Raw genomic sequence first — 22,066 nt, forward strand, 5'->3', positions numbered from 1 at the left:
TTACTGTGCAAGATCTCCTGGTCGGTCCATCGACAATATTCTATAACGGTCATATTGCCGATGGGCGGATAGAGGGGAAGTAACCGTTTGTGCGAATATCCTGGTCAGAACATCGGCAGATCTTTGTAACGGTATTGTTGCCGATGTACGGCTGAAAAAATGCCCGTTTAGGAAGTTGGGGATTTCGAGAAATCTGCGGAGGAATAGGATCAGAGTTGTTCAGATTGAGGTTGTCGGTTACCAGATTAGGAGCATTAATTGCGGGAAAAGGCATCATTACTGCAGAGAATTTCGGAGCATTAATAGTTTTATACTCCGAAACTGGGGGGCATGTGTTGACACCGTTTTTGGGCACGTGTCTAGGATGGCAGGATAAGGTGGCAGTACGATGTTTACAAAGTGGGTTGCCGATGAGGATGGTTGCCGATGAGGGAGAAGTTGAACGTGACTAAGTCCACATGCAGTAATATGGTGCCGATGGCTAGATAAGAAAGTCTGCCGATGACTATGGCAAAGGGTCTGCCGATGATGCAAAGAGGGAGTCCGGAAGCTGCCGGTCGTTATGTGGAGGAGTTTCGGTTTGTCATGAGGGATGGTTTTGTTATTTCCTTAATTATTTGCATCGTTTTGTATACGGATTCTGTGTAATTTGGAATTCGAATTCTAATCGTGTCTGGTTGTAGCTCTTTGAGCAGGGTATAAATATAGACCCTAGGGCCTTGTAATAAAAAATCAATCAATGAATCAAACACACGTTTTTACTCATATTCCAGCATTTACTTTTCGACGACTTCGTCATACTTTTTCCTTTTGTTACGAGTTCTTAGGAATTCGTCGACTTAAGCTCGGCGTGTTCTCAAGTTCCGCGTGAGTACCTCTTAGCCGTGACATCCGGGCGCATCGCTGTTGTCAGGACTAAAGTATTCGAGTTATCACCTTTGCCGATAGCAAGGTCAAATCGGCTGGCACGCCTTAACGTTTGAATCGGGTATTAGCCCTTTGTGTTTGCAGATCAGTTTTGCATCAACAAACTCCAACTCACCTCCTAAACAAGTCCCTATTCTAAATCTAGGGACTTGATTCAAAAAAAAATCAACTCCAACCCACCTCTTATTTGGGCTCCCATTTTCCATGCCCTCCTAAATTATAGTTTTAATCCCTCACATCCAAAACCCCCTATCCTACTTGTTTAGGAGGTGGGTTGGAGTTGTTTAGGAGGTGGGTTGGAGTTGGTTCTTAATTTGAACTCCTACTTTTTTTTATCATAGCATGTAAATAAAAATTTAAGGGCTTAATTTAGGGACTTGGGCTGGAGTTGCTCTTAGTGTGAGTTAGAGATCAAATTCTATAGTACTCTTATCTATTTGACTCTATTAAAAAATATCGCTATAGGGTTGGGCTGATCATTTTTTAATTCACATGTTTAGTTCTTCTTTTATCAAAAAAATTCTAAATTATGGTCTATTATTTCGCATAATAAAATTAAAGGCCATGTAATTTTTTAGCAAATAGTTGTCATTCTTCGTTTTGGATTTGGACCCCTTAAGACTAAAAACTCAAAAGAGCCTCGAGAGGCCATAACGAGGATAATAAATTCTGCATTTTGGATAAAACTAAATATAACCTTAAAAATTTTGGTATTTTATATTTCATCATTTCTAAGTACTCCATCTATCTCAAATTATAAGTCATTTTAACAATCTTGAAGAGTCAAAGAATCTCAAATTTGATCAAATTTATATGATAAGATAATAACATTTATGATATCAACTAAACATCGTTAGATTCTTCATTAACTATATTTCTATAGTATATGTCATAATTATTTTTAATTCACTCTATAATTCTGTTCAAAATTAAGATGTTTTGACTCTACAAGATTCTTGAAATGACTTATAATTTGGAATGGAGGAGGTAATTAGTATTTTGCATTTTACATTCTATACGGAACTAAACAGACCCTAAGTTTGTTGAAAATATTCATAATATTTGTATATGTGAATAAGTTGATTACGCAAATATATTCAGCAGTTCGTACACTTTGTGGTTTGATCTGCCTTTCTTTCTTTCTTTTTTTATGGGCCCTTCATTTGAAGTATTTTTTTAAGAGCCTTAAGTACACCACACACGAAGCCTCTAGAAAAGCCTTGTCAAAGAGGCCCATATAATTCAAGTTTCAGGCCTTGTTTAGTTCTGAAAATTTTTTGGTTTTTAATATTGTAGCACTTTCGTTTTTATTTGATAATTATTGTTCAATCATAGAATAATTTACCTCATAATTTACATGCAAATTGTACAATTAGTTTTTGTTTTTGTCTATATTTAATGTTCCATGCATGTGCCATAAGGTTCGGTATAACGTAGAATCTTAAAAACTTTTTGTTTTTTTTTGAAAAAAACAAGACCTCAGTCTATAGTCGAGACGTACCATAAAAAAATTGCATGGCCATACCATTCATAGTAAAAAGTGCAATTTTCTTTTTGCAAAAAGTAATGTGCGGTGACCATTTAAGGTTGTTTCTTTCCCTTGTTGTCTAAGGCTCTGTTTGTTCGTCTTCTAAATTTAGCTAGCTAAAATTATTTTATTTTAGTTACTCTTGAGGGATTAGTGGGACTAAACTATTTTAGCTTCTTTTAATCAATGTGTTTGGAACTTTAGCTATTAAAGAGACTAAAGTTTAGCTACCTAAAATTTAGCAAGAGGAACCAAATAAATCCTAATTATTAGTGCAATCTTCAAATACTGGACAAACAATCAAAGAAATATGACAATAGTAACATTCTTCATTTAACAATAATAACCAATACAAAATAAGTACAACAAAAACAAAATTTTTACTTCCACACTAATTCTTTATTCTCGTGCGGTCCCTTTTTTGGCTATGTTGACGGTAAAGTTGAGCAACGGGTCGACACGGCCTGGCATGGCACGGGCCTATGTGGCCCGCAGTGCCTCCGTGTCGTGCATGTACAGTCCTTCATGCCTAGTAGACGGCCCAGGCAAGGCACGTGGGCTGATTTGTGGGCCGTGCCAGCCTAAAGAGCACGTGGCCCAATCATGCATCGGGCCAGCCCGCAGCCTGCAATATAGAAAACCCTAGATTCAAGGGAGAATACAAAGTTGAAAGCAAAAATTCATATTTCAGAAGTACTTTATACCTAGATCATAAGTCAAAGTCTTAAAGAAACATGAAAGCCAAGATGATTAAATATTTGAACTGTCCGTGCAATGCCATCTTATTAAAAATCTTTCTAGGTAAAACTCACACCTCATGAGATAAAACCATAGAAAAGAGTACGACCAGCCCATTGAATTAAAAGGTTCAATTGTTCAAAGTTATTACAAACCAAGTAGCTCAAATGTCTCAGACTCTCAGTCTCTCTCACTGCCTCACACTCTAACTCTATATTCTCTAAGCAGAATTCTCAAGCAGCAGAACCATCAACTTCATCATCAAGAAACTGGTTCTTGAAGTAGCCTTCAACTCCTTGTCCTCTACAGTATGTTGTTTCTTCTCTTGGCCAAGCTCCTAGTCCTCGCAACATATCAATATCTCCATAGTGTCTGCGTCCAATCATGATCGACGCTTCTCAATGATCCTGCTAGTAAGACTAAAAGTAGACTCCGAAGAAATAGTTGAGACAGGCATAGCAAAATACCTTTAGCCAAGGTAGAGAGAATTGGATAGGTTAGTTTATGCTCATACCACCAAATGAGGACATCCAATTCATCATCATAGGCCATAATATTGTCAAGGTCTAGGTAAACAGTGAGCTCAGAGAGACTAGGAGACACAACAGATGATCCAACATTTGAAGGACGAGAAGAAACTGATCCTCTAAATATTTTGCCCCATGCCTGCTTCCTCTTACCTGTGAGTCTAGATGGATGGGTGGTCCTAGCTGGCCTAGCTACACCAAACTTAGATTCATAGTTGTCATACAATTTATGCAACTCAAATTTAAGCTCTGCAAGATAATCAATGTAACTGATATTGTTACACTGACCAAGCAAGTCGAGCACATTTTGTAAACCTCTTATCTTAGCCTTAGGGTCCAGAACAAATGCAAAAGAATATAACAGTGGTATAGTCCTCCAATACTTAAGAAATTTAGCCTTCATTGGCACAACAACAGTAGCACAATTGTTATCATGTTCATAGTCATACAAATGGCCAGCAATCTCAAGTATGTGATACAATATCAAATGACTAGTGGGGTAATAAACACCAGAAAAGTATAATAGTTGAATCATAGAATAATTCAAGAAACTCTAACACCTTTTCAACAATGTATCGGTGCTGATCATTCAATAATTGATAGCCACATTGAGTATTGATGAACACAGTTGAAAGCTCTAGTTTGGTTTTGGTGAATTGATGAAACCCTATGCGCTAACCTATTACTCTAAGTGTTTATGAGGTAGGAAAGCACACTCTAAGTGGTGAGCAACATGGGTGATGATCATGATGGTGATGGTGGAACCAAGGTGATTAAGTGCTCAGGCTTGGAAAAGAAGAAAGAGAAATACAAAAAGATCAAGGCAAAGGTATTTTTGCTTAGAAGCTTTTTGGTTTGCACCCAAGACACCATAGAGGGTGTGAGTGATTTAGGATTGACAACCATACTATTAAGAGGGGTGAAACTCATATTGAAATGCGGTTGTTAAAGTGCCACTAGATGCTCTAACTCTTGCATATGCATTAGGATGGCTGTAGAGAAGCCTGAGCTTTGAGAAAATATTTGTGAATAGCTAACACACCTGCACATGGTGGTTTACACTTGGTGGTGTTGGCACTTTTGCAAAGGAGGTGGAGTTTGAGAGGTAGAGAGGGATTTGGGATCCTCTCAAGCTCGGCGGGATTCGACGTTTTCATGGAAATGAAGTGCTCATTTTCATTGTGTCAGAGAAAAGTTTTAGAGGTGTCACGGGAGTGTTTCACTCGTCGAACACTGGCGTTGGATGGTTCTATGCTTTTCTGTGTGATGCGTCGACACATCTTACGGTCTAGCATTGAACGTTGGCCAAGCATTGTTTGAGCATCAGATGAGCAGTGACGTCAGCAGGGTCACGAGTGAAGTTTCAGGCAGTGTGTGTCGGACGCTGAGGCACGTTCGATTGCACATCATCAGATGTGTCCGATGCATCCTTGAGGGTTTTTGGACCTCTTTGAGTAGCGTCTTATCGGAGCGTCCGACACCCTCTTTAACTGCAGTGTTTACTGACTTTGTGACCATTAGAGATAAATGCGTGAGATTCAAAAGTAGGACACGTGGCTGCCATCTGAGCATCAGACGCTAGATGCCAGCGTCTGACGGCCGACGGTCTATGCATCTGACGCCCCCGTTTTCTATGCAATGAGAGAGCCAATGTTGATACCTATTAACTTACAAAATTTTTTAGCATTTATTTCTCCACCAGATATAAATATTTACTAGAATAGGGTTACCACTAACAATTTCCATGAGTTTTGCATATTTTGTGTTTTTAGGGATTATTTCAGAAAGAGCTGAAAAGAGGGATTTAAGTGCTAATCGGCTACGAAACTTATCCACGATGGAAGGATGACACTAGAGGAATCAGGAACACTCTAGAAGACACCCGACACAAAGGGGGAGCCAGCAACCGCTAGGTGGGGCCAGCCGGCCCCACCCTAGCGCCGACCGGCCCCCTATGGTTAGTGTTTGCTCCCTCCTTCCGAAAGCTTCCTCCACCGCCTCTGAGGAGCCATCTCGGCCGCTTGTTAAGTCGGTTTGATCCAACGGCACGTGTCCATTCCACCAGGCTATAAATAGAATGCTAGACCCCCTGGAGGAGCCAGATCAAGAGATGAAGAGTCAGAGCATTAGATAGAGATCCACTAGATCTAGGCTAGCAATCAAGATAGAGATTAGAGAGATAGAGTAGAGGAGTAGAGATTCAGAGGAGTCCCGGTTTGTCAGAGCTTCCTTAGGAGTTGTATTCATCTAGATTTGGTTCCCTCACCCGGAGCTGCATTGTGAGGTACTTTTATATTTACCCTTCTAATTCAAGTAAGCAACTTGTTTGTATTTGTTCTTTGGTTTGCAACTCATATTATATTGAGTACTATGATTTGGGTAGCTCCTAGGTCGGAGTAGTGATTCGTAGCATAGACATGGTGTGTGGGCTATGGTTGCTTGTGAATGTCCCTTGATCAGCCGGACAGTGGTAGTTCGCGTAGGTGACTTTATAGCTGCGTTAATTCCTCTTCCACTTCTCGTTGATAGGATTGATAGGCTTATAGGTGCCTGATAGGGGATTACTCTGATTCTTCCCCTATTCGGGTTACTTGCCCGATAAGACGATACTATACAAAGTTTATCGGTTATTGGAACTAGAGTACATTAGTATTTCCTCATTCTCAATAGTTTTCTAGATTTATTGTACCCCCGATAAGACGATACTATACAAAGTTTATCGATAGCTAGGTCATAAATCACCTACTGTTCCTTTGGGTTCGATATTAAAACCGGGTCAATCTTGGTGAAGTGCTGATCAGTATATATCTATGCACTTGCGGATAATCTGATTATAATCATTATTAGGCTGCAGTGCAGTTAATTTATACCAATAAGCATTTCTGGCGCCGTTGTCGGTTCCGGTTTGCTGATTTTGACATTAGTCTATCTTAGTCTATAGTTATCCTTTTATAATAATAATAATAATAATAATAATAATAATAATAATAATAATAATAATAATAATAATAATAATATATAATATAAATATGGAAATTGAATCTCAACTTTTATATCAATATGGAGCACCATCGAGATCGTACCTCCAGCCAAAGGAATCTTCTAAACCTATTACATCATCTGGCTATGAGCTATGCCCGGGACTAATTAAATTAGTTGAAGAACATATTTTTCTGGTAATTATAGCGAAACCCCCTATTCCCACTTAGCTGATTTTGAGCAGACATGTTCATGTCTTAGTATTAAGGGCATGGCCGATGAAACTTTAAGATGGAAACTCTTTCCATTTTCATTAACGGGTCGAGCTAAGAAATGGTATAATCGCCATGTTGGGAACAATTAAGGAGACTGAGATATATTACGAAAAGACTTTTGCCTTAAATTCTTCCCAATAGAAAAGGTCGCTAAACTTCGGTTTGAAATTATAGGATTCAAATGATTAGACAATGAATCGCTAGGCAAGGCTTGGGATCGTTTTGATGGCTTTATAAATTCTGGACCTAATCTTGCTTTACCAGAACCTATGCTTTTACAACATTTCTTTTAGGCCTTAATAGTAGAAATCAAGAATACATTAATTTGGCCTCGGGAGAAGCATTTATGCATATTACTGTAGATCATTCTAAAACTATTCTTACTAATATTTTAAATGATCTCCCCGAAGAAAAAGAAGAATTGTTAGAAGAAGAATCTCAGTTAGCTGAAAATAAACTTTTACCTGATTCATCTCAATCTATAGTTGAGTTAGCTAGTGAGACGGAGATAACTGCAAACTCTGAATGGATGTTTGAAACTGAAGATGATTTGTTTGATGATTTTGGTAATACTATATTTTATCGTAAGATTATTCAACCCCAATAATCTTGAGATTTTAATCCTAAATTCTCACATCCTGATGATTTAAAATTTCTGAGAGAAATTATAAGAGCATTAATTTTCATTTTGAGTGATGGTTGGTTAATAGAATCTGAGCAATCCCCTGATGTAATTCACTTTAATTCACCCTCTATTGTTATAAAGTTGCAAGTAGATTCATATCCTTTCGAAGCTTTATACAATCCAGTTGTAGGAGTAAACATTATGTCATATACTTTTGCTAAAGAATTTTTGAGAGACATACCATTAATTCCTATAAATAAATTATTAAAGAATTGTTCAGGGCACATTATTCCTAGCTTAGGAGTTTTGAGTGCACTTCCTATTGTTATTAATGATTTCCGCATCTTGCTAAATTTCTATATATTTGATGTGTGGGATTTTAATGTAATGATTGGAGTACCCATAATAAAACTTCTTCAAGAAGGTCATAATGGTAAATTAGACATTAAATTTGGATTTAGTTTTCAATACCTATAACTCATGCAGTAAAAGTTAAAGCAGAACCCCTTCCTGAACTAGATCTAATAGAAGAGGTTAATACATCCAAATTCGATAATTTTAGTCAACCTGATTTAGAAGATGATACCCAGTTCTTCATCGATGAAGAGGAAGAGGATCCTATTGATCCTGAACCTCTTGATGAATTACTAGAGCCACTTAAACCTCCTATTGAGCTTAAACCCCTACCTTCTAAACTTAAATATGTTTTTCTAAATAATGATAAAAAATATTATGTGATTACGAGTGATAAACTCTCAGATGAGGAGACTTATAAACTAATAACTATTCTAGAAAAACACAATGATGCTTTTGGTTATTCACTCAAAGACCTAAAAGGGATTAGCCCTGTTTTTTGCACTCATCGCATACCAACCAATCCAGAAATTACACCTTCGAGAGAGCCCCAACGTAGACTCCAGAATATGATGAGAGAAGTAGTAAAGAAAGAGGTCTTAAAGCTTTTGCATGCGAGGATTATATATCTTGTACCGCATAGTGAGTGGGTAAGTCCTGTACAAGTTGTACCCAAAAAGGGAGGAATGACAGTTGTCCAAAATGATAAAAATGAATTGATACCTCAAAGAACTATCACTGGATGGCGAATGTGCATAGATTATAGAAAACTCAACAAGGCAACAAAGAAAGATCATTTTCCTCTACCTTTAATTGATGAGATGCTAGAGCGTTTAGCCAATCATTCTTTCTTTTGTTTCCTTGATGATTATTCATGATATCACCAAATCCCTATCCACCCTGATGATCAAAGCAAAACCACATTTACATGTCCCTATGGAACTTATGCTTATCGTAGAATGTCTTTTGGATTATGTAATGCACCCGCTTCTTTTCAAAGATGTATGATGTCTATATTTTCTAATATGATAGAAGAAATCATGGAAGTTTTTATGGATGACTTTTCAGTTTATGGAAAAACTTTTGATGATTGTTTAGAAAATTTAGATAAGGTTTTGCAAAGATGTGAAGAAAAACACTTAGTCCTCAATTGGGAGAAATGCCATTTTATGGTTAGAGAAGGAATAGTGTTAGGACACTTAGTGTCAGAAAGAGGTATAGAGGTAGATAAAGCTAAAATTGAAGTAATTAAACAGCTACCTCCACCTGTTAATATAAAAGGAATCCAAAACTTTCTTGGTCATTGTGGTTTTTATCGTAGATTCATAAGAAATTTCTCACAAATTGCTAGGCCAATGACTAGATTATTAGCTAAGGATGTACCTTTTGAATTTGATGATGAATGCTTAGAATCATTTAATATTCTTAAGGAAGCACTTGCATCAGCACCAATCATTCAACCCCCTGATTGGTCTTTACCTTTTGAAATTATGTGTGATGCTAGTGATTATGCTGTAGGCGCAGTCTTAGGACAGACAAAAGATAAAATGCATCATGCAATTGCTTATGCTAGCAAAATAATGACAAAAGCACAATTAAATTATGCAACCACTGAAAAAGAACTTTTAGCTGTTGTTTTTGCTACTGATAAATTTAGGTCTTACTTAGTTGGAGTCAAAATAATTATTTAATCTGACCACACTGCTCTTAAATATTTGCTCACTAAGAAAGATGCTAAACCACGATTAATAAGATGAATTTTATTACTTCAAGAATTTGATTTGAAAATTAAAGATAGAAAAGGAGTAGAAAATCCCGTTGCTGATCATTTCTCTAGGATGTATTTTAAAGAACCTCAGGAGTTACCTATTAATGACTCATTAAGAGATGACATGCTGTTTAAAGTGACCAAAACATATCCTTGGTACGCGAATATTGTCAACTTTATGGTTGTAGGATACGTACCACCAGGAGAAAATAAGAGGAAGCTCATTTATGAAAGTCGTCTCCACATATGGTATCCACCCTACCTCTTTTGGGTATGCTCAGATGGGTTGCTTAGAAGATGTGTACCAGTGGAGGAGGGCATGCAGATCATTCAAAAATGTCATTCATCACCATATGGAGGGTTTCTTCTATCCAACCATGTACGAAGACACCAAAGATTTCATCCGAAGATGTGGGTCATGTTAGAGGCACGGAAATATCAATACTAGAGATGCTATGCCACTCACCAACAATCTTTAGATAGAGCTTTTTGATGTCTAGGGAATTGATTACATGAGACCATTTGTGAAATCACGGAATTATGAGTACATTTTGGTGGCAGTTGACTATGTATCGAAGTGGGTAGAAGCCATGCCATGCAAGAAGGCTGATTCAAGACACTGAAAGAGGATGTTTGAAGAGGTTATATTTTCAAGGTTTGGAACACCTAGGATGGTTATTAGTGAAGGAGGAACACATTTCACTGATAAGAAGTTTCACTCATACCTACAAGCTCATGGAATATGACATAATGTCGCTACTCCATATCATCCTCAGACAAGTGGCCAGGCAGAAACATCAAATAAACAAATAAAAAACATTCTCTAGAAAATAGTAAATAAGATGGGAACTTTATGGAAGGATCAGTTACCAAATGCACTATGGGCATACTAGACAGCTTATAAAACACCTTTGGGTATGTCACCATATCAATTGGTATATGGTAAGACCTGTCACTTGCCAGTTGAACTAGAACATAAAGCTCACTGGGCTATCAAAAGATGGAATATGGATTTCGAAGCCGCTTGAGAGAAAAGAAAAATGCAATTATCAAAACTAGAAGAATGGAGAGAAAATGCGTATCACAATTCGAAGATCTACAAAGAACGAACAAAGAGATGGCATGACAAGAGGATCAAGAAGAAGGAATTTGCACTAGGAGATAAGGTATTACTTTTTAATTCCAGGTTCAAATTGTTCGGGCTTGGAAAATTAAGGAGCAAATGGGAAGCACCCTTCACCGTCGTGAATTCATCACCACACGGAGTAGTAACTCTACAATCAAGCGAAGAAAATAGGAAGAGTCTAAAGGCACCACACAGAAGGGCACCCGAAGTGGGCCCCTGGTGGGGCCGACCAGCGCCCTGTTCGCTCATCTCTGCTCTCGCTTCAATCATGGTCAGGTTTGAGCTATTTAAATTATAATTGCATATATTTCATCTTTGAATTGCCATCCAAATCGTAAAACTTTATATTACACATTTTTAAGAAATAATAAACACCATTTAATCTATGACATGAAAATAAATTGTATAACACTTTCCTAGAATCATGGTTGTGAAATTTATAGTACTTCATGTTTGCTTAAGTTATTGTGGAAAGAGAGATAGCAAAATAACGAGTACTCAACTCCTGATAATTTGTCTTTCGATATTTTCTTTCAGAAAGGTAAAAACAATTAGCTTCACCTCTCTTTTTATTGGAATCAAATAATAATCATATCATTCTATTATTATGACTTTGGTTGAGAGATTTATCATATTCCTAGTATCATAAAAATGAAAGAAAAACATAATACACTCTCTTGAAGCACTATTATGAAGGAGGCATGAGCTATTCATAAAGAAATCTGAGGGAATAAAAAGGGACAAATGTCCGAAACCTCAAAAAGATAGATCATGAGGAAATAAAAAGGGACAAGTGTCCAGAACCTCGATTTGAAAAAAAGAGAGAGAAAAGAAAAGAAAGAGAGCTCATGGTCCCTCCTACATAATATGCTAAGGAAGTGGATGATTTGTCTGATCCAGGAATATGATATTTCCCTCCCTGGTTATGAACATCAAATTAATGTCACAACCATTGATGCCACTACAATTAAGAGAAGGTTGAAGCTATGTTTTATTTGCGAACTTCATTTACTCTCCAACAGACAAAATTCAAGGAAGAGAGTAATCTATTTTAAGCTATCCTACTTTGCAATCACTACAGAATTCATGATAAATACTTTAAAATTCCACAATGTATGATGGTGTCGACGAAAGCTGGTCGGCAGTCTACCTTGGGGTATACCCACAGTAGTAGATTATTGGCAGACAGGTGCGCTAGCTACGAACTTGATGGTGACACAAGACGTAGATAAAGATTTTATCCAGGTTCGGCCGCCGTGTGGGCGTAATACCTACTCTGATTGTATTGCTGTGTGTCGAATTGGATTGAGTTGAATTTTCTAAGGGGTCCCTTGCCTCTCTTTATATAGTCCAGAGGGTAGGGTTACAGATCTGGAAACTAATCTTAGTCGGTTACAATCGCCATAGATAACACGATATCAATTCCTATCCTAACCGACTAGAATCTTGCTTGATCTTCACGTCTTGTTTCCTTGTGCGAAACTTCGAGCAGTTAGATCAAGCTTCGAACTGTCTCGTGATGGGCCAAGTCTTCTGGCCCAAGTCTAGCCGTAAGGGTATAGGGGTTTATACCCCCACAGCTAGTCCCCGAGCACCATGTATTGTGATGTAACATGTCGTCTTGAGCTTCTTCGACCAGTGAGGCTTGACGTCTTCGATAAGCAGAAAAGTCGCCCAAACAGTTGCAACAGTATTTTAACCAACTCAAAAGACAGTTGATCAACATCGACATCGAAGAAGCAGGTTCAAAGAATGCATGGTGCTCTTAACCAAAAAAGATTTCTTTTCTGGTGAAGTGTACACACTTTACTTTTCTCAAAAGTGTAGCGTTTCAAAAAGCAAGCATATTCACCGCAAGGTGAAGTGTGCCCACTTAGTCCTCGAGCCTGGTAGTAGGTGACGTAGTCACGTGGTGCCAAGGTCTAAAAAGAAAATCCTTAATAGAAAAGCTAAAAGTGAGATGCATCGCTAGATGCATCGTACCGATGTAGTCCCCGAGCTTGTTGGAAGGCAAAGTATAAGCCTTGTAACAAGGTCTAAAAAATTAAAATTATTCCTTCGAACATTATGCGATCGAATTTACTAGTCCCCGAGCATGTCACGCTCATCTACGATTAAGCAGGCTAGTTGACCAGTCCCCGAGTATATCATGCTCAGTGGTCGGTACAGTGCCGAGTCAACAAATAAGTGGGCTGGTCGACCAGTCCCCGGCCGTATCATGATCGGTGGTCGGTACAGTGCCCAGTCGACAAATAAGCGGGTTGGTCGACCAGTCCCCGAGCGTATCATGATCGGTGGTCGGTACAATCCCCAGTCGACAAATAAGCAGGCTGGTCGACCAGTCCCCGAGCGTGTCATGCTCGGTGATTGGTACAGTGCCCAGTCGACAAATAAGCGGGCTGGTCGACCAGTCCCCGAGCGTATCATGCTCAGTGGTCGGTACAGTCCCCAGATTTTCAAACAAACCAAATAAATTAATTACTTGGCTTTTGAGAACATCCCGTCGCCTCATTAATTTGCGATGTGATGAGGCATCCTACTATCTTGTCAGTCTGTCGCATAAAAAGGGGTGCCTGCTAACTGCACAGCCGCTCATCGCGTGGATCAAGAAAAGAAAACCAACAATCATTTTAAAAAGGCCACCGAATTTACTGCGATAATCCTTGAAAACCGAAACGCCGCCGCCGCCGCAAAAGCTGCCCACTTCCCCAAAATGCGGGAAGTGGAAAGGGTGGGTTTGCTGTTATAAAGAGCCCAATGATGTACCCTTGTTCTTTACCTAGTAGTTGCATAACAGCATCCTGTATTCATTCCATTACTGCCTCCTGCCATCGTCTTTGAAACTTGTCATAGTGCTCAAGGCCAATACTAAAAAGCATGTCAAGGACCTGGTCAAAGACTCGGACTCCTGGAAGACGAATTGCATAAAGATCTGGAAGGGAGTCGCGTCGGTGCTGGATCTGATCAGCCCTGAGCTCCCCGAGGACCAGCCCCACGCACCGAGGCTGACCTCGGTCGAAATGGCGCAACAGGCATGGGCCTGGCTTCAGCAGTTCGTGAAGGATGCTGGGGAGTTTACGGAGCCCATGTCCTCAGCATGGTGTGCGCTCACTACCCCCTGGTCGACCTGTCCCAGCTGGAGAGGGGATACCCAAAGGAGGTTTGTCCGAAGGAGGCGGATGACCTTCGCGTCGGCCTGCTCGACCCGTCGTCGATGGTGATCGGCGACATAAACCTCTGCTGGACGTCTACTCCCCCCCGATCAGCCAGGGGATGGCAGCCCATTGGTCCTGCCTGTTGAAAGAGATCTCTCGGTGCGACCAGGGAGGGAATTTAGGATCGGTGATCGAACCGTCGGCGCTGTCCACATTAAGGCAAGCGCTTTTTAGCAGTTTTCTTTCTCGTTTCAATTCGATTGAGACCTTCCCTCCAAAGATGGAGTGCACTACATCGGTTGGGTTGACGTATTGATGCCGTGGGTCCCTATCCTAGTCGTCGTCTTCGTCTTCTTGACTGCGTCTATCATGTTTCCCAGTTTTCTTGGCGGCATCTCCCTGAGCGGCCCGCTGTGTGTAGATGCTTTTGAGGACACGACATTCTTCCATCGTGTGGTTGGACTTGGGATGGAGTTGGCATGATCCTTTCAGCGTCTTGTTGTAGTCTTCCTCGTAGTCCCACCGTCCATTGGGACGCTTGACTGTGTTTAGCTCGTGATCGCTGTCGCGAGGTCGCTTGCTTCTGAAGTCGTCACGATTGTCACAACGCCTATCCCACCCATCTCGGTGGTCGCGGTTGTCGCCATGGCGGGGATTCTGGATGTCGAAGCGTCCACGGTTGTCGTCTCATCGGGGAGGCTGCTCGTCTCCTCGTGCGTCTTCTCAGATGAGCTTCTCTGCGTCGTCGGCATCGGCATAACTCTTGGCTGTGGCGAGAAGTTCGGCGACCGTGGTCGGCCTCTTTGAAAGGTCCTTGTTTGGTTTTGGTAATTGAGTGACAACTTAGGTGGACTAATAGTGTTTATGTGAGATACACAGGAGATTAGTCCATAGGTGTTGATGTGATGATGGAGGAGCTCATTGCACATGAGACATGACATGGAGTCATGTGACCAAGGTGGAGAAGATCAAGATGAGGCTTGGCTCGATGGACTGGTTGCAAGAGTGAAGGGCAAGTCGGAGGCTTTGAAGCGAGGGACCGCGTGTGACGGTGAATCTTGAGCAAGACTTGGTGCCGATGGACCGAGGCAACGGTGAAGAGCAAGTGAGGTCAAGATCGATGAACCAATACGGTCACGTGATGATATGAAGTGGATCATATCATTTGGTGTTTGGTTGGTGCATGTGTTGCATCAACATTGGAGGAGATGGAATGGAATGCGCAAGGCAAAGGCATAACCTAGGGTATTTCCATTTCACCGGTCATAGGTGTGTAGAGAAGTTTATGACCGGATTTAGGATAGATGGCCGTACTATCAAGAGGGGCAAACTTGTTTGCATATCGGTCATCTAGTGCCACTTGAGCGATCTAACTTTGCATACGTGTTAGAATCAAGTGGTGTGGCAAGTTTGAGAGGCTAACTCCTTTGGGAAAATGTTGATGAAAATGCTAACACACTTGCACTTGGTGGTGTACACTTGTTGGTGTTGGCACATTTGCAAAGAAGGTGGAGTTCCTAAGGTAGAGAGGGGTTTGGGTTCCTCTCTCCCTGGCACATTTGTTGGTGTTGGGGTTTGAGCAAGCCTTGGCAGGATTCGGCGCTTTTGAGAAAATTTAGTGTATATTTTCTATTGCGCCGGTGGGAATTTCGGAGAAGTCGCGGGGTGTTTTCTTGCTGAGAAACACTCACTGGACACTGGTGTTGGCAGCACCGGACGCTGGTCCAGAGCGTCCGGTGTGGTGTCTGTGGTGCAGGTGTGTAGAGTACACCGGACGCACCGGAGTGAGTACGGTTGATGAGGACATCCCAACCAAGCATGCTCTCTCTAATTCCACGCCAACCTCTACACCGACTACGCCGGCACCAGCCCAAGCCATTGATGGAGCAATTACACGTAGCCGAGCCAAGAAGCTACAACAAGAGGTGAACGCGCTACTTTGTGAGAGTTATATTAATGTTAATGAGAATATTATACTACCTAAGTATTCTACTTTGGTTGTGCTTAGGTATACACATGAGGAGGGAGGTGACAGGATTGGAACAACGCGGTGCAGAATGGACCAGTTGAAAGAAGGGTAGAACGGACCAGTGCGGTGCAGAACGGACTAGTTGAAAGAAAAGATCATAACTTTCACTTCCGAGATGCTATGAAGGCCCATGAGCACTTGTTGGAAAGCTCTTCGAGTCTACTTTCTAATGCCACTGGTGCCGACCTTTTTGGTAGTGCCAGTAAAGCTGCCGACCTGTTTTCGTCGACACTGGTCATCGAGTCATCAGTCTGCATGAAGTTCAAGTTGCCGTGCAAAACTGTACCAATCTACCGGGTTTCGTGGTACATGCTGCACATGGAGTGAAAGCTTATCAAGTTAACTTTCCGTTGCAACAAACCGCATGTCATTTGGACTTCCCAATAAAAAGTTATGGTTAGTTTATTGGAAACTGCTTTGGAGGCCAACAGTCACGCGAAGCCACTTCTGGAATCCATTTCGAGGGGACCTTTCACATTGCCTTCCCTCAGAAACTCTATTTCGTTTTCATACCTATCTAGTAGGGCTGTTGCTAGTATAAATACCCCCTAAGACTCATTGTAATCCAAGACTTACGATATTGAGAATACAAACCACTTTGTTCAGCTGTGTGCTAACAAATTCAGAGAGAGATCTCTACCCTTTTGCTCTTGTGTTTTCCTTCGCGGAGATTACAGAAGCGGCCGCGTCATCGGCACCCAATCCGTGCTCCTGATCCTCGAGTTCAGGTTGCGTAGGTTGGTTCTTTGAGAGTGTGGTTGGGCGAATCCTTGGTTCAGGCTGCCGTATAGATACGGTGGTTGGCTCCTTGTGCGTGTCGTCAGGTTGCACTAGTTATCCTCGCTGCTTGCAGCAAGTTATCGGCTGATCTTCAGCTAGTTATCCTACGTCGTGAAGATCGGGACAACGACCTCGGTGGTATCAAAGCTCAAGTTTCCACGGTATGATTTTTACCCTTAGCTACATATATATATCTTCTTCGTCCTATCCACCAAAAAGCCATAAAAAAATTTTGCATTAGCCCTTTGTTTCAATATGTTTTTCTTGTGAGTTTGGTTAAGTTTCAGTCCATTAGAGTTTTGTTTAGTTGCTGATCATCATATCTTTTATATGTCCTTTGTGCCTCTTTTATATCTACAAATCCCTAAAGAAAATCTGAAACCGGTATCATCCTTCGCGTAAACTTTGAGCCTATCAAGTTAGAACGCTGATGGTTGTGTCTTGTTTCAAAAAAAAGTGTGTGTAAGTGTTATATCCGTTCTTGTTCTTAGTTATAAAAAAACAAAGTATCAAAAAAAAGGAAAGTGAAAAAAAAGAGAGTTGAGGAAGAAAAGTTGTGAAGAAAAAGTAGAAAGTTCACTCTGTTTATGTGCTCAAGTTCTGAATTTTATATCAAGTCACACAATCAGTCATTATCCATCTTTGTTGCAAAATTTTGCTTAGGTTTGATTGCAACACTTGCATCCTAGGCATACTCCTTGTTTGCATCAAATCTGAAATATCTTTGCGCGTGTGTTTGATCTATTTACATCACTCATATCTTGTGGTCAGCACTAGGCATTGAACTTCTAGTTTGGATTGTGGTTTAACTTTACAATATCAAGAATTCAGACTGCATTCCTTGTGAAATATATCCCACCAAGCTCCACAAATAACCCATCGTCATAGGAAAATACTGATCTTGGATTCTTCCAACCATCATTCTCGGTTACCACCTCGCATTGGCCGTTGTAATCTGCGGGGAACTCACATGAGCTTCGGTTGGTAAGAGAGGTGAGATTGTGAGATTCCACATATAATTCCCTATTCTACATATATTGTTGCTTTGCCTTCACTAATTTTTTACAGCAAGATGTCTGAGCATCCGGAGATTGATGATTGTGTCACCATGGCACAATTCAATGAGATGAAACAAAGCATGGAGACGCTAACAAACAATGTTCAAGCACTTATAAACCAGTTGCAAATTCATCCTCAAGATAATGCAAATGACAGTCACCATGAAGATGAAGTTGAAGAAAGCGAAGGAGAAGCTGCTCGTCGTGCAAGGGAACGACGTAGAGAGCGAGCTGCTGCCAATGCAAGAAGACCTCCTTTTCCACGACGTGATCATGGTGGTAGAGGTGCTGGTTATGGACATGGGAGAGGTATTGGATTGGAAGAAAGTGAAACTGAAGAAGAGGATGAACAGCCCCATTATGATGATCGTCGTCACCGAAGAAATCGTAGGCGTAATCAGCACAATGAAGAGAGGTTTGGCAAGTTAAAATTCACCATGTCCCAGTTTGAAGGAGGATCTGATCCTGAAGCATATCTTACATGGGAGTTGAAGGTGGATAAAATTTTTTGTGTGCATAATTATTCTGAGAGAAAGAAGGTTGCCATGGCTGCTCTTGAGTTCGATGGGTATGCTCTAATCTGGTGGGAGAAAATGTTGAATGAAAGAGAAGATTCTGGTCAAGGTGATGTTCGTTCATGGGCTGAAATGAAGAGAGAATTGAGAGCAAGATTTGTCCCCAAACATTATCGCCGTGATTTATTTGACAAGCTACAGAATCTGAAGCAAGGAAGCCTCAGTGTTGATGAGTATTATAAAGAGATGGAGAAGGCGATGATTAGAGCCAATGTAATTGAAGATGAAGAGCAAACAATTGCAAGATTTATGTCAGGGCTGCATCGGAATATTCAGCGCATTGTTGAATTTCAGCAATATCGTAATCTTGTTGAATTGGTGCTTCAAGCTAGCAAAGCTGAGCAGCAATTGTAGCAGGATATGAAGTCCACTAGAGGAGTACCTTTCAGCACAAAGAGTGCAGCAAGTGGAAGTAAATTTGCACCCAAAGGAAGTGGAAGTAAAGGTACATTTTCTAGCTCAAATGGTGGTGCACGATCTAGCAACCTTGGTTCTTCTAGTAGCAAAGAGTTGGTTGCTCAAAATGAGAAATTCAAATCAGCAAACTCAGTGGGTTCTTCCAGCAAGAGTAGTGGAATTCAGTGCTTCAAGTGTGGTGGTCGTGGTCATGTTGCAAGAGAGTGTCCAAACGCTAGAACCATCATTGTGAATGATCAAGGGGAGTATGAATCTGCTAGTGAGGAAGAACAAGAAGATAGTGGAAGTGAGAGTAATCTTGAGAAGGACATCTATAAATTTGAATCTGGTGCTGCTCTTGTTGTAACTCAGATTTTGAGTGTACAAATGAGCGATGCTGAAAATGGACAGTGGCACAATCTTTTTCAGACTAGAGCTAAAGTGCAAGATAAGGTTGTCAAAGTGATCATTGATGGTGGCAGTTGCCACAATCTTGTAAGCAAAGAAATGGTTGAAAAGCTTGGGTTGAAGCTGCTGAAACATCCCCATCCATATCATGTGCAATGGCTTAATAATTCAGGTTCTATTAAGATTGCACAAAGAGTGAAAGTTCCATTCAAGATTGGTGAATATATTGACACTGTAGAGTGTGATGTGGCGCCTATGACAGTGTGCCACATGCTGTTGGGAAGACCATGGCGATATGATCGATCGTCTCTACATTGTGGTAGAACCAATCAATACACCATCAAGTGGAAGAACAAGGAGTTGATTCTTAAACCCATGACACCGCAGCAAATCCTAGCTGAGCACTTGCAAAAGAGCTCCGAAGTGAGGAATGAGAGTGCAAAAGAAGGTGAGAAAAATAATTTGAGTGCCCTCCACAAATCAGTGAGTGAGAGCCACAAGCCAAACATGAGAGATGACAGAAAAAGAGAGGGAGAGAACTTCGTGATGATAGCCACCAAATCTGAAATGAGAGATGTGAGGAAAAACCCAGATCAAGTACTATTTGTACTTGTGTGCAAGGACACATTGCTTTCAGCTAATGACTTAACATCTGTCCCTAGTGTTGTTGCACGTGTTTTCCTGGACTATGACGATATTTTTCCAAAGGAAACACCTGCTGGACTTCCTCCTTTGCGCGGTATTGAACATCAAATTGATCTCATCCTTGGAGCTGCACTTCCAAACCGTTCGGCGTACCGCACCAATCCAGAAGAAACCAAGGAGATTCAAAGGCAAGTACAAGAACTTTTAGATAAAGGATATGTGCGAGAAAGTTTAAGTCCTTGTGCTGTTCCTGTGATTTTGGTGCCAAAGAAAGATGGTTCTTGGAGGATGTGTGTAGATTGTAGAGCCATAAACAACATCACCGCTCGTTATCGTCATCCTATTCCTAGGCTAGATGATATGCTTGATGAATTGAGTGGTTCTATGATGTTTTCTAAAATTGATTTGAGAAGTGGTTACCATCAAATTAGAATGAAGATTGGAGATGAATGGAAAACTGCTTTTAAAACAAAGTTTGGGCTGTACGAATGGTTAGTTATGCCTTTTGGTTTGACCAATGCCCCTAGTACGTTCATGAGAGCATTCATTGGAAAGTTTGTTGTTGTTTACTTTTGTAACACCCCAGTGTTATGGTTGCATCAAACATGTGCATAGCATGAGCATCATTTATTCAAAGCATCCATGATCATCATCTATCTTGGGACATGGCATCCTTTGCAAAAATGTGTTTTAAATGGCTTAAATAGGCTTTCTATGCTTATGTTTGAGTGAACAATGCTTGTGTTTGTGCTTAATGCCTTGGTAAATAGCTTATCTATGCTTAACTTATTCTTGGGAGCAATGTTCATGTTGATCACTTCTCCAAAATAATCACTTAAGTCTTACTTATGCAAATAGGCCCTAGAAACCTCTTTTGCTTAGGCTTTTAAAAAGTGTTTCATAAAATGTTTGCATGTCAAAACTTCCTACAGCAAAGTTGTAGCAAATTTTATAAGGAACAAAAGTTGTTTTATGGCCATCTCATGAAAATGATCACAAATAGCTCAAAAGTGGCCCACAAGGCAGATTTGGGGCTGTTTTCCACACTTAGAAATTTTCTAAGTCCCCGGGTGGTTTGCAGTTTGCGTGATCGATTTTGGAAACTCTATATCTTTCAATCCAGGCCGATCTAGTCTTTGCTCTAGTTGACAAAGTTGTAGATCTCGTCTAGTACTCCAAGTTTGTCAACTACGCCATCTCCTAATTCGCTCTGGTTTGGGAGATAATCACCGGTGAAGTCGCTCTGTCAGTCGGTCGATGCACTGTCTGAATCGACTTGGACCTCGTCGACGTGGCCGACCGCCGGCAGCGCTCCGTCGCCATTTGGCGCCCGTACGCCGTTCCTGGCCCCGCCTGTCAGCCCTCGTCGCGTGCATGACCACCACGGCGACGCCCCGAGCGCGTGGACGCGTCCATTTCGCTCTGCCTCGCCCTCTCTCGCCTGAACCTCGCCCGCAGCGAGCTCTCCGCCGCGAGCTCACTCCGGCGAGCTCGTGTGCGCTCCTCTCTGCGTTTCCGTCCACCAAACTCCACCCAAAGCTCCGCCGTGAGCCGCTCTCCAAGCTCCACCCTCTAACTCGCCGAGAAACCCACCGGTGAGCCGACATTTCTTTCTTCCCCCAAATCGGTCCGCCGTGACCCTCTTCTCCGGCGAACTCAATGCCGAGCGTCGTGAGGCTTCTCACCGTCTTTGGTTAGGTCCTAGAGGTAGCTTAGGTCCTTAGCGAGCTTTTGCGCCACCTGGTGGACGCTCTACCGGGTTCTCCGTCGCCGGACACGGTGCGCAGCGCCGCCGTGCTTCCGCCGGAGTTGGGTGCTCCCGTGGCCAGCGCTTTCCACGGGGATCCAGGCCAAGCCGTGTACCTAGGAAGCTTCGCCCTAGTCTGCTGGTGCTGTAGAGGGCTTTAGGTCACGCTCTACCGGCCTGAGGGCTCCGGCGTAACGCCGAGCACCTCCGCCGAGCCGCCATTGCCGACGGTGAGTCCCTTCCGGTGGCTCCGCCGTGGCAAAAGTGGGGTCAATCGAGTCGTTAGGGTGTGGGGATCACGTTGATGCCCTGGGTTTGGCCGGAGACCTCGCCGTCGCGGAGAAATCGCCGGCGAAGATCGCCTCGGCCGTGAGGAAGAAGAGCCTGACGGGTGGGACCCCCTGTCAGCGACTCTCTCTTTCCCTC

Source organism: Sorghum bicolor, chromosome 1 (genome assembly GCF_000003195.3).
Source record: "Sorghum bicolor cultivar BTx623 chromosome 1, Sorghum_bicolor_NCBIv3, whole genome shotgun sequence".
Taxonomy (NCBI): Eukaryota; Viridiplantae; Streptophyta; class Magnoliopsida; order Poales; family Poaceae; genus Sorghum; species Sorghum bicolor.